Raw genomic sequence first — 14,058 nt, 5'->3', positions numbered from 1 at the left:
GTTTGGTGTCCCTGCTTGGATACAATTATGCCATGTAGACTCTTTCCATCACTCACACTAACTTCTTTCATTCCCTTAGAATTAACACAGTGTCAGGAACTTTAATGATATCACTTGTAATGAAAATGATTACTCACATTATAAGATTTTATCCATATGTATTCTGGTTTACTACAGCAAATTAATGACTAAATTGTATAAAGTATTCTCAGCACTTAGAAAAATTTATAACATTATTTTCTGCATACCTTATAATTGGGATTCTCATTATTGACTTTGGTGGCTATGTAAGATGAAAAAAAAAAAAAGCTTACATTTAAAACTATGACTACCGTATTTATTTATCAAATCATTTATTAATTCAACACATTTATATTGAGTATCTACTATATGCTGAACGTTATATTAATACTGGAGAAACGATAGCATGTTTAACCATCACGAAGTTTCCCATCTGTTAAATACAGATTTATGCCCCCCACAAATTCGTATGTTGAAGTCCTAACTCCCTCAGTACCTCAGAATGTGACTGCATCTGGAGATAGGACCTTAATCAAGGTAATTAGGTAAAAATGAGGCTGTTATAATAGACCCCAATCCAATCTTACTAGTGTTCTCATCAGAAGAGGAAAATATGGACACACGGAGAGAACCAGGGTGTTTATGAACAGTAGAAAGGCCAAGTTAACTAGAGAATATAGCCATCTGCAAGCCAAGGAGAGAGGCCTCAGGAGAAATCAAATCTCTCGATGCCTTCATTTTGGACTTCCAGATTCCAGAACTGTGAGAAAATAAATCTCTGTTCTTTAAGCCACCTAGTCTGTGAAATTTTGTATGGCAGTCCTAGCAAACTAATAACACACAATCTAATGAAGGCAGGGGTATATTATAAGTCCAATAATCACAAAAATATGTGATTATCTACTGTGGTAAATGCTGATATAAAAATATACAGAGTGCTGTACAAGCATGTTTTAGGGATAACTAATCTATTGGTGGAAAGGGTAGCACTATCTAAGTAAACACTGTTTGAGCTCAGATGAAGGACAGATGATAGAGAAAATGTGTTAAGGTACCAATATCTGAGGTGAGATTGAGCCTAGTATATAGATGATTTAAAGACAGGAATTCCTGCAAGTAGGGAGCAACGGAGGTAAAAACTGTGAATTGATGCTGGAGAAATAGACAGGGGCCAGATAATGCAGGTCTTTAAGTGTGGCAGAAACCAGCTAGCTGTTCACCCAACCATGTTGTCATCTTCTGAGAACACATCTAGACTATATTTCCCAGCCTCACTTTCAGTTAGGTGTGAACATGTGATTGCATTCTGACCAATAAAATACGAGGGCGAATGGTTGACAATAATGTGTGCTTCTTCCAAGATTGGGCATAAAAATGACAGTTAATTATTAATGTTCTTTATACATCAGCAAGCTAAATGTCAATGTCTTAGGGTCTTAGTGATTTGTATTAAAGATAAAAGAACCACCTGTAGTCTGATTTCCAAATGTCAGTGTCCATTTCCTTTTTACTAGTGTTAATCATCTGGGCTCTCATTGTATATAGTTATGACCATAAGAAATAAATTTCTACTGTGTTAAACCCACAGAAATCTATGTGTATGTGTGTTTGCTTTTGTTGTTGTTTTTGAATAGTGGTTATTAATTATTAATTAATCCCAACACCATGTCATGGATAAGGTTTTTATCATTAAGATCCAAATTAATGCCATTGCATAGACTTAAGCAAATGATTGATATTACTTTAAAATATTTATTATAAAGATAATTCAATCTGTCATATTTAATATATTTTATGTTTGTGTAAATGCACATGTACAGAGAGGGGTGGATGGCTAAAGTCGATAACAGCTTAGACATTCTTAGCAAGTTTGGAGAGGGATATTATTAGATTCATTTAGGGTGGTGAAATGAAAATTTTGGAACTGAGCCAGAAATATTTATAATAGTTTGACTTCAGAGATAAAGCAGAGAGATAATCAGAAAGAACCCTACATTTCTGCACCTAGTTAAAAATACAATCAAATATCAATCAAGTCTAACTGTACTTTTTCTTTCTGAATACGTGCTTGCCTATAATTGAGAATTATACAGTAAAAATAATGTTTAATCTTGATGATTTAAAGTGTTTTATCTACCTATGTTAATTTTTATAGTTGCAGTATCAGGTATGTAACAAAAATAATTTTCTTTGTAAAAATGCTGTCAAAACTTATTCATTTTAGTTATGTTATAATCTCTTTTGACATATGTACATGTACGTTTTCCTGGTATTATTTTTCACTTTTAAGTTGTGTGAGAGAGACTGTTGAGTGTGCTATGTGTTCAATATTTGTCAAAAAAGCCATCACTGCATAAATGTTGTATTTGTTTCTAGAAAAAAAGGTAGCTAACTTTTTAATTATAAAAGACTGTGAAAGAATGTATATATTGGATGAAAAGTGTGCCCAGTCATTTTATATATTATATATTATATGTTAATTATATATTATATAAAAATAATATATAATATACATAATATATTATATATAATATATATTAAATATATTTTAAAAGATTTAACTAGGTGTACTGATATATATTATATATGATATTGTTTTCGAAAGACAAATTTTTAGTATATTAGTGCTGCAAGGATTATTCTAATTTTCCAGATGCCACATCATTGTCCTCTTGTTTGCAATGCCTCAACTCAAGACACTGTCACCCTAAAGACACTGACAGCGCAAGTATTTTCACTTCATTTAGGGCACAGTACAGTTAATAACAGAAACAATGTAAACCCAGTTAGACATGGTGGTTTTGTATGTTAATATTGCCTAACACAGGTAGGCAATCCTGAGAATACTTGAAATTTAGGTTTTGGACCATCTTGGCCCTGGTGAGTCCCGTTCATGGTACTTGTTTTAACAATATTATTCACTTAATTAATTTTATTAATGACTTGATGTAGTTTAGAAATAATACATGTCATAGATTCAAAGCCATTAATACATACTTCAGTTAAAAATTTTAAAAAATTATCAAAATAAATCTTGAGTCACTAGTGTGTATAATATTAGTGATATTAAAATATCAGGGATACTTATCCAGAAAGAACATTATCCAATTTCCTGAGGATTAGCAAAATAAAAACTGATGTTATTTTAATAATGGTTGCTATCTATATGATGTTTCAAATTTTAAATTAAAAAAATACTAATTACAGAGTGTTCATATCAAAGTAGTTAATATGTTGAAGAGATAACTATGGCTAGGATGACAGAGGTTCCTCCCGGGTCAGCTCACAGCTTATTCTTTATGAGGTAAGTGCAGGAAGTCATTGAAGGGTTTAGTGAAAGGAATAGCAGGATCAGGTATCTAGTTGGAGAACCTATGCTGGAGGAAGTGTGAAGAATTTAGCATTTTGCCAGATATATCTTTTCTATAACAATAGCACCATGTGATAATATATGTCATGTTAAAAATTTCCATTATCAATAAGGAAAAATTAAATTTTTAAGAAAATCTGGTCTAAATGTACAAATATAACTAAATTTGATAGAAAGTCGACTATGTTCTAGACATTGTGCTATACACTTGTATTCATCTTTCTTATTTTCCCCAAGAAACTGATCGGTTATCTTGAGGCAGCAAAAAACTATCTATTGTGTTGAACGCTTACAGCAATGGTCCAACTTTGTTCTTGCCTCCCTATAGATGTGCTGCTTGGTGATATCTTTCCACATTGATTCTGGGCTTGACAAATGACTTTAATTTGGCTAAAGTTATAGTAACAAAGTAAGAAGAGATGTAAAAATGACTTGCACATTGGGTTTTGTCCTTTTGCTGTTTCTTGGAAACATGCTGTGTGCTGCCTTATGAACAAGCTCAGACTAGCCTGCTGGATAATAAGATATATGTAACCCAGTCACTATCCTTACCTCTCACAATCAGAGCTGACAGTCAGCCAACTGCCAGAACATTCAACCTTCAGAAAATGTCAGCCAGACTGTAGAAATCAGTAGAGCCTAGCTAGTTCAGATAGCAAATTCACTTAGTTAAAACATAGACATGTGAGCAATAAATAAATGATTATTGTTTGAAATGCGAATGTATGGGTTCATTTAGTAGTGAAAGCTAATATATAGATGTTCTTTTCTTCTAATTCACTAACTATAATTTTGTTGCAAAATATCCACATGCATATTTTAAAAATGCTATTTCCTTTGATTCTTAGAAGTTGGGCATAATTGTGTATCCCAGATTTGGCCAGTTAGAAAATAGAGTGTAATAGATGAGCATTCAGTAATTCTACTGGTTTCCTGATGTAAAGGGACGTGTCTTTTTACCCTTTACTCTCTCTGACGTCTTCCTTCCTGAGACATAAATGAGATGACAGAAAATCTTAAAAAAATGTATACACTTTTTTGTGGGGGTAGAAAAGAAGAAAACTAGAAGCTTGTGTTTGTGATGACCCAGGTGCATCAAACATCAAAGTATCTATTTCTAGAATGTTTTTTTATATGACAAAAGTAATACCTCTTTTCTATTCCTTTATTCTTGTTTAGTTACTGCAAATGTAGCTCTGCACATTGCTAGCTGATTTGTAAGATTAGAAAATGAGACGAGAATGTTAACTAACATTCCCATAATATTTATCTATTAATTGGATTCTCTTTGAAAACCCACAGATATATACTGAGCACATATTATGTGCCAGACATTGTTTTATGTACTGGGAAGTACTAAAATTTGAACCGAGACAGTTTAATTAAAGAGTACCTGTTTTTCAACTCTTCTATCCAGATTCCTCTCTATTGCTCATCTCAGAGTCCTTAACATGCTGATGTGTATTTTTTAGACAAATTCCTAGAAAAATTCAATTGAGAAATGCTTATTTAGAGATCTGTTGGATAGTAAGCAGGGAAACTAGTCAGAATAATATTTCAGTGTTTCAGGTAGAAAGGAATCAGTGCCTAAACTCATGAGGAAGGAGTGACTGGGGAGTAGGGGATAATAGAGATAGTGTTTTAGGAGGGTAGAATATGCAGGACTGTTTGGACATAAGTGAGTTGGAAAGAGTGGGTTTCTGTGTTGCTATTATTTGAGAATGTAAACCAAATGAGATTATTGGGAGAACTGTGATCTGATCTGTTACAGTATGCTAATGTCAAGCTGCATATGCAAACTACCATGAGTGAATGTATACTAAAAGGATTTGGATATGCAAAAAAAAAAATCTAAAAATTATTTAAATTAGTATATCTTGGGTAATAATTAATTAGAATATATGTTGATTAGTATACCCTAACATGAATAACAGGTTCATCTCAGTGCTAGATATCTCAGTGAAGGGAAGAGGAAAAGAAGAGGGAAGGAAGAAAGAAGGGAAAAAAGAAAAGAAAGAAAAATTACTCAACAGCTGTTAGAGAGCATTTCCTCATATCAGCCCAATTAGAATATCTGCTGGAAACTCAGAAGACCAACTAATCATTTAACAAATATTAATTGGCCCCTAACTTACATATGCCAGGCCCTTTTCAAAGGACAATAAGAAGAATTTTGAGAAAGATAAATCAGTCCCCTGTTCAAAGTGTGTTTACGTTCCACTTGAGAAAGGTAGATATTATTCAAAGAAACAAATCTAAGGCTTAGATATTCTACAAACACTGATATGTGCTATGAAAAAATAAAACAAGAAAATTATGACAAATTTTGTTAGTATTTTCTAATCTAATGGATAATAATATGGTCTTTGGAATAGACTATGCAACACAAATGTGCTAGTTCATATGGATCCCATTCTCTGAAAAGCAGTAACACTATTTGAAGGCTAGTAGTAAGGAAAAGAAGAGACTGTGGGATAACTTTCCATACACTAGTTTTCCCTATATTTTCTCTGTAGTTGTAATGTGGACTCACACTGAAGTAAATATAAGTTATGGTGTTGAAGCTTGTACTTTGAAAAAAACTGGTATGATAATCTGAGCCACTTACACCATAGCAGGCCAATTGAAGCAGCACTGATGGCATAGAGAGAAATACCTAAAGCTTTATTATACAGAAAACATATAGGTGATGAGCGTGTCCTCTAATTTGGGTTCTTTTTTATCATTGCTCCTGGGCCTAAAAGGTCAAGAGGCAAATAAATCCACTAGGCCTACAATCAAAAGCAGCTGGTGGTTGGTTGGTTTAAAGCCTCAAGATCTTCCTGGGTAAAATCTGAAATTAGCCTCTGTACACAGAAGGCAGGGAAAGACTGAAGAAAGAAGCAGACCAATTTATAACTGTAGCTGGCAGTTTTACTAAGAGAACTTATACGTGAGGCTTATCCTGGGTGGCTATAAGACAAGTAGATTGCTATATCTGCAGCCAGAACTTTAAGAATTTATATAGATTCCTTAATGGAATTTAGCCACATATACTGTCCAGATGATCTTAACACATTGTTCTCTCAAGTTTGTGTCTTTAAAATGGCCCCTGCTATGGGAACAGTGGGCAGAACACATTTTCCAAAGACAGAGGAGGGGGTAAGAAGCCTCCAATTGCCTGGGCCGAACTCATAGGTCAATTGGCAGTCACATCTCTCGATGAACTCCTCCAACAGTGAGTCTTCCCAGTTCACCACTTTAGGCTACACTAAAATCTAGCTTACTTTTTTTTTTTTTAACTGGTAAAGTAAAACGAGAGAGTCAAAATGTGTTTATGCTTTCTACAATATATTAGGACTCCATCAAGTGAATCACATATAAAAATTTAGGTCCAAACCTATAGAAAATTCTCCTTTAATTCAGTGGCACTTTTCCTGAAATTCCACACACAATATGAAAAACTCCACTTAGGTGGCAAGTATCTCAGAGTTTGTGTGTGTATGTGTGTGTATGTGTATATGGTTTATTTCCCATGTTATGAAAGCTCTGTATGTTACCAAGCCATATAAGGAATCTCTTCTTTTCTGATCTGTAGGAACTATCAGCATGATTTCATCAATTTAGTGGACTAGTGTTATGTCCTATTAAAGCTGGAAGATGGTCAAGTTCCTTGATGCTAATATTATACATAACAAACCAAAAAGCTGATGTACCTCTGAGGCAGGATGAAAACACTGTTTGTGTTTATAAACTATAAACTTCTAATATTTTCTATTTTCAGTATAAATAGTGAACAATTGATAACAGCAAAAAGTCACTAGGAAATGAACTAAGTATAATAAAGAACTGAGGAGTAAGTATATATACATCATCACAAGTTAAGAGAACAAGCCCTCTCAAATTCCCTAGCAACTTTACACAGTAAAGATTTAAATCTTGCTCACACATAATATTATGCAGATGATTCTAGTATGGTAGATTTCTTGATGGCTATATTCCATTTAACCTATTCAGAAATCTAGAGTTCTATCACGTGGCTCCACCAAATCTAGAGTACTTCACTGTCAGACAGGCAAGCATAAAATAGAGTGTGAGAAGCTGTAAAAATTGTTTTACATTCAGGCCCAAATATATTGTGCTTCATTTCTCCCCATAGTTGGCCAGAACTCAGCCACGTGATCCACTCTGGAAGCGAGGGAGGTGGGGCAAAGCAAACTTTCTAGTAAAGTAAAGTAAAATAACTTGATGAAATATGTCATTTTCTCTACCACATACTCAGGGTCAAAACTACATTAAGCTTATGATAAACATGTGTAATTTTCCTAAAACTATCAGACTTTTCCATTAGATCTACAACTGGATTGAAAAGAGGCATGATAGAAATTAAACTTTCAAGTCACCCTTATAGCTGAATATCTGAGCAATTCTTTTAGAAATGAGTTACGATTATAAGTTAACTATTTTTAAAAGAAGAGAAACATCAATAAATACCATTTGAGCTTCCCTATAAATATAAATCTTATTCACAAATCATAAAAGTTATAGTTTTTCATCAATTGAGAGTATATTGATTTTAACTATGACCTTAGGATCTGGAAAAGTGACCTCCATGAGGATTTGAGTTCACCTATGCCTGTCATGTAGCATTCATGTAAACTCAATTTATCTCTTGAGACTCTGAAACTCCACTCATATCAGTAGACCATAGTGCAGTTCTGAATCCCTGAGACTAATGCTAAATAAAACTCAGTATCCACTAATTCTCAATAATTTTGTATATTTTTTTTTCTTTCCATAAAGCTTAATTTGGCAGGTAAGTAACTGTAAGATCATTGGATCTTTTTGGAGAAGCTTTGAAGAAAGAATCACAATAAGAACATGTGGCTTTTGAATACAGTTATTTCTCTTCATTTCAGGAGTTGGCAATATGCCATGACTTAGATACATGAATTGAGGGAAGCATGTGACTCTATAATGTAATGTATCAAGTCTAGACTTTGTTAACTATATTATATAATCAAATATAATAAACCCATAATTATAAAATTATATAGTTGTTATTTTGATATATAAAGCAAATAATTCCTTACAGGATGGCCTAAGAAGTTCTTTCCAGTGAGGTTAGCCTTGGATTACTGTGCCTGTCTGTAGAGCCACATTTTAATCACATCAACTTTGCTTCTTTTAAAACTTTTCTGTTCTTTGTACCTAGACTCTGATGTTTGTAATCCAACCTGCCACACTTTCAACTGGAACTCCTTATTACATCATTCACAGATGCGCTTTTTTGAAACCTGTGCATTTTCTCAAATCTTTTCCTTAAAGTCTTGCTTGGTAAAGGAAGAGCATTTTAGTACCTCTCAGAGAATAAAACTAGGCAACAGTTTTCAATTAATTTGTTAAAATATATTCAGCATTTCAGAATCTTTCTGAATTCAGAATTCAATATCTTTGAATCCCAATATCTTCAAATATCATGTGATTTCTGTCTGTTCAAAATCTTTTGGGCACCAAATTTGTATACTGATTTACAATAGAAAACTGACTCATCCAAAGAACCACAAGATCTCTAGTAAGTGCACTTATAAAGGTAAATTCCGTCTAATCTAACATTGTTTTGTTTCTTTAGTTAATCTCAAAATTTACTAAAAACAGCCTTAAGATATTAAAAAACATTAATAAGTTTTTGCTACAGTTTATGAATGAAAACTCATTCTTCTATATTTTAACTTTACATTTTATTTCAGACCATGATAAATATAGATTTTGTTCACTTTTGCAGTTTAGTGGTGGAAGTGTTTATTTGGATTCAAAAACTTGAGATATACAGTTGCCTTCCTTATTTTGTAACCATTTCCAATTGTTCTTACTAAAGGATAGTGAAAAACAAGTATATAGTTAGCTCACAGCTAAAATACAGAAGGTTGTATATGATTCACTTTCTAATTTGAAAGACTGTCTCTGACCCCTTTAGAAGGTATACAAACCAGTGGCATTCTAGGAGAAATGAAATGGCTTCCCACCATTTGCACGTACCCGCTTCTACATATAGGTAACAAAAGAAACGGCAAGGTACCTCATCAGGGAATCAGAATCTTTCCTTCCCCTCTTCTATCTTACCCTCACCCTAAGTCGTAGTTTGTTTCTCATCTATATATCCCTAAGTCACATAAATAGCAGAAGTTAAATAGAGTAAAGCAGAAAAGTTTAAGTATGGCAGGAAGACATAATTTTTTTTCTTATTTGATGTAGCAAAAATCACATGAGTACATGTGAATTGAGAAGACTCTATGGGAGTTTTTGCCAACTTCAAAATGTCTTTTTAATCTTTTAAAAGGGACATCCACTAGATGGGGAGAGCACTGTACCTAGAGCTTATGTTGTGAGGTGGACAAATTCCTGGGATGCTGTGGAGGGCGAAGCTGCAGCTTGCCTACATCTCTTGTACCAGGTATCTGCTTAAACATGGAGTCTTTGAAGAGTCTCTTCAAAACCCAGCAAATACTCCTCTGCTATATTGCCAGCTTTTAGAAGTCAGTAGCATAGATGGAGCTGATATGTCAACAGAATTAGGCAGAAGTACAACTCTAATAAAAGATAGGAAGAAGATGCAAATAGCTATTGCTGCTTGTTCTTGCAGCTACTAGAGAGTTTGTGTTCTGACACAAACCCAAAAGAGACAAAATCAAAGGAAGCAGTTAAATCAACACTTTCTTCTGTCTCCTAATGATTCAATGAACTCAATTCTTAAAAATAAAAGACTCCTATGCTCTAGGAGATGTTGAAAGACCATTGAATGACAACTTTACATTTTTCTCTGTCACACTCTCACCTCAGCTCAATGGATGTTTCAGGGGATGCTCAAAAAAGCAGTGTTGAATAAGAATTAATTGGAAATGAACTCATGACTGAGTTCAAGATGTTCAATCAAATAGATTTACTAGTGTATTCCTGAATCTGCACCAATTTTCATTCTAATTATTCAAATTTCTTTAACTTTCATGTTGGAATGCTAGAAGGGATTTGAATTCAATGATGTTCTAATTCATCAAATCAAAAATCTAGTACTCACTTTTTCTTTTAGTAATTTCAATCCTGTGGCTACAAGAAGTATAATATTCTTTTAGCACAAGGATTCTAAGTTTCTATGACTGGGAAGAAAATTTAAGGCTCTGATTATTCTCTTCTCTTCCTGCATTTAAATAAGCACACCGCCATTTTTTCCCCATGATTACATAATTCATCATCCTCTTCAAATTACTGTCTTTGGCTACTCAGCCACCCAGAGCTTTCCCCTAGAGTAAGCAGAGTTCTATGTGGTCTTAGGTAAGAATTAGCTACCATAGACTGTTACTTTTACATCTCAGAAAAACAATGAGATTAGCACTGTATTTTGCCCCATGTCGCTTCATACAAATTAAAATTTGTTCCATCAACACTTAGGTTTAACCCATTCTCTATCTTTCGCTATATAGTGTAAGTGCAGACAACACTAACTGATTTTATTAACACATACACAGTAAAAGAAATTTAATACATCTATAGGGAAGCTCACTCAATGAAAGAAAAAATGGAAGGGTTCTGTTTCAGAACGAATAACAACTTGTGTAGTTCATGGGAAGTAGTTGAACAAACTCTTTCTTCATTGTATTCCTCTAATTAAAATCAAATTTCTATAAGAGAGAGAGACTAATTGCCATAAAATGAAGAAGATGGGGAATCCTCAAGATAAAACTGTAAGCAGTGGAATGAGAGTAGTTATCTGAAAGAAAATTGAAGTGTCATACCAAGAAGAGAAATATAGGCAGGCAAAAGTAAATGATGTCATTATTTTGCACGACATTTTAAACATTTAAAAAGAGTTTTTGAAAATTTAGATAATGTCATTATAGGACTAAATCAGCAATAAAAGTTAAATAAAGATTAAAAGTGACACAGCAGAAAAATAATTCACTGGAAGGCTTTAGAAATCATCCAGAATTCAGAGGAGGGGAACACTAAGTGGATCAACATTAGTATAAAGAAGAGCAACACATACATAATCTAGAACCCCTTAGCAAATAAGTTTTTTAAAGTCCAAATAATAAACTTCAAATATAGCACTGTTGCATACCTTTATTATTTGCCATCCACTAATGGAAATAGCATCGTATCCCTAATACATACAACTGGTCCCTACACTTGTGTTCTGAATCAAAATCTTACTGACTTTTCAAATATCCCCTTCTATTTATCAAATCTCTCTTTTCAGTATTGTATATGTAAATACTTTTTATATATGTCATCAATCATCTCAATACTTAAACAAAATCACTTAAAAATCTACCAAATGTTAAATATATATTAAAAGATAAAGCCATTCCAAAGAATGCTCGAATGAATTAATAAAGCAGAAAATAAATTTTACAATCTAAAGTATGTATCATATGTGTCTGTGTGTGCAGCTATTTTATGAGACTTGTAGGATTTCAACAAGTGAGAAAATGATAGAATATTCAAATAAAGACAGTGACACAATCAATTAGCCATTTGGAATATTATCAAAACACTAAAATTAATTTCAGATAAAATAAGAGTTGTAACATTAAATACATAATAAATAAGTAAATAAATGAAAACATACCAACAAATTAAAATGAGAGTTTTTTTACATAGCTATGGGTAAGACTGCTTTAAGTATGATGTCAAAGGAAACTCTAAGGAAATTCTCAAATGAAATCGCTCAGTAAGTTTTAAATAATTTTATAGAAAAATGTCAGGAAGAACACTGGTAATTATAAATATTTGTTCATGGACTGCAAGGTATGACTATTGTTGAGAGACTATTTTTTATGCTTATCACACTTCTGCTTGGTCCAGATCCTCTGAGCAAGGCATTTAAAATGAATTTAAGAATACTTGTACAAGAAAAAAATCCAGGATGGTAATGTTTAAGACATGCGCCACTCCCTGGTCCAGAGTAGTAAATATGAAAACATCTCTTCTCTTCCCTGAAGTAGATTTGTTTTTTTCCAGAATAATAAATCTAGTGATGCCCTATTCCTCTCCTTGGGAGCATCTGCTTACATTTGAGAGTTCTTGTGCAGATGCTAGCATTCTCTCTCTCTCTCTCTCTCTCTCTCTCTCTCTCTCTCTCTCTCTCTCTCTCACCTTCTCTTCTCTTTGTTTCTTTTGAAAAGAAGATGGTTGAGCAGGTCACCAGCAGCTCTACATAATACCAGAGTTTCCTAATCTTAAGGTTCTTCTGTGGTGCACTCCAAGTAGAAAAGAGAAAGAAAGAAAAAGAAAAAAAGTGGGGAAAGACAAATTAATAAATCAAGAGCTCATATGAAATTATTTTCACAGAGCCAGGTAGTGGAGTAATCAGAGCTTATAAATCCATAGTAATGGAACAGGAAGATAGATAAATTAATGCTTACTAGCTTCAACTTTCTCTTTAAAATGTGTGCCAAGGGCACTTGTTGGTAAAAAAAAAAAAGAAAGAAAGAAAGGAAGGAAGGAAGGAAAGAAGGAAGGAGGAACGAACGAACGAACGAACGAATGAACGAACGAACGAACGAACGAACGAAAGAAAAAGAAAGAGAGAGAGGGAGGGAGGGAGGAAGGAAGGAAGGAAGGAAGGAAGGAAGGAAGGAAGGAAGGAAGGAATGAAGGATGAAAGGAAGAAAGGAAGAAAGGAAGAAAGGAAGAAAGGAAGAAAGGAAGAAAGGAAGAAAGGAAGAAAGGAAGAAAGAAAGGAAGAAAGAAAGAAGGAAAGAAAGAAGGAAGGAAAGAAAGAAAGAAGGAAAGAAAGAAAGAAAGAAAGAAAGAAAGAGAGAAAGAGGGAAGAAAGAAAGAGAAAAGGAAAAAGAAAATTAAAAAAAGAAAAAAGAAAGAAAGATAGTAAAGATGCTGTGTGGTGTCAGAAAATGAGTTTGTCTCAACATATAAAGGATGTATGCCCCATCCCCACTTTCAATACCGAGTTTACAGATTATAATTCTTAATTGTCACAATCTTCTGGTTTATATAATTTTTCATGGAGTGTCTTAGGAGTTATAATATAGCAATGAAGAAACCAAATATCTATGTTAATTCAAACTCAATAATTATCATGTCTATGCATCAGAAGAAAAAAAAAGAATGATAGTGCTAGCTATTATTTTCAAAAGTGATGACAAGACAGAGGTGATATAGGTAATTCTCTGACTGAATAAAAAACAATATGAAATAAAGAGAACCAAAAGAGTTAGCAGGGTTCCTGGATGACAGTAATTATGAGTTCAAAAAAAAAAAAAAAAGAAAAAGAGGAAGATTGAGATAGAATGACTCTCAAATTAGAATTTTGAATAAGAATAGAATAGTAGTTATTTAAAAGAATGAATAGAAAAGCAAAGAAACTTTATCCTGACTCTAGGAACACTGTATTTATGAGTGAGCAGTATTTACTCGAATGCTTCACAAGAAAGAAAATATTCTCTAAGAGAAAGAACTAAGCTTAACATGACACATCAAGACATGATGGAACAAAGTACTTTGTGAAAAGAATGCTTATATGTAGGAGTATTTATAATGGAGAGATTTCACTGGGTACTGTAGCAAGTAGAAGAGTGCTATTAGAGGAGAAAACAGTGGTAATTAGAAAATAAGAGTAAATAAAAATATTGACAATCAGATAGACTTCATGCCATGAAGGAGCACAGGAT

This window comes from Pteropus vampyrus, unplaced genomic scaffold (genome assembly GCF_000151845.1).
Source record: "Pteropus vampyrus isolate Shadow unplaced genomic scaffold, Pvam_2.0 Scaffold64, whole genome shotgun sequence".
Taxonomy (NCBI): Eukaryota; Metazoa; Chordata; class Mammalia; order Chiroptera; family Pteropodidae; genus Pteropus; species Pteropus vampyrus.
The sequence above is the reverse complement of the archived record's forward strand: the minus strand, read 5'-3'. Positions refer to the sequence as shown.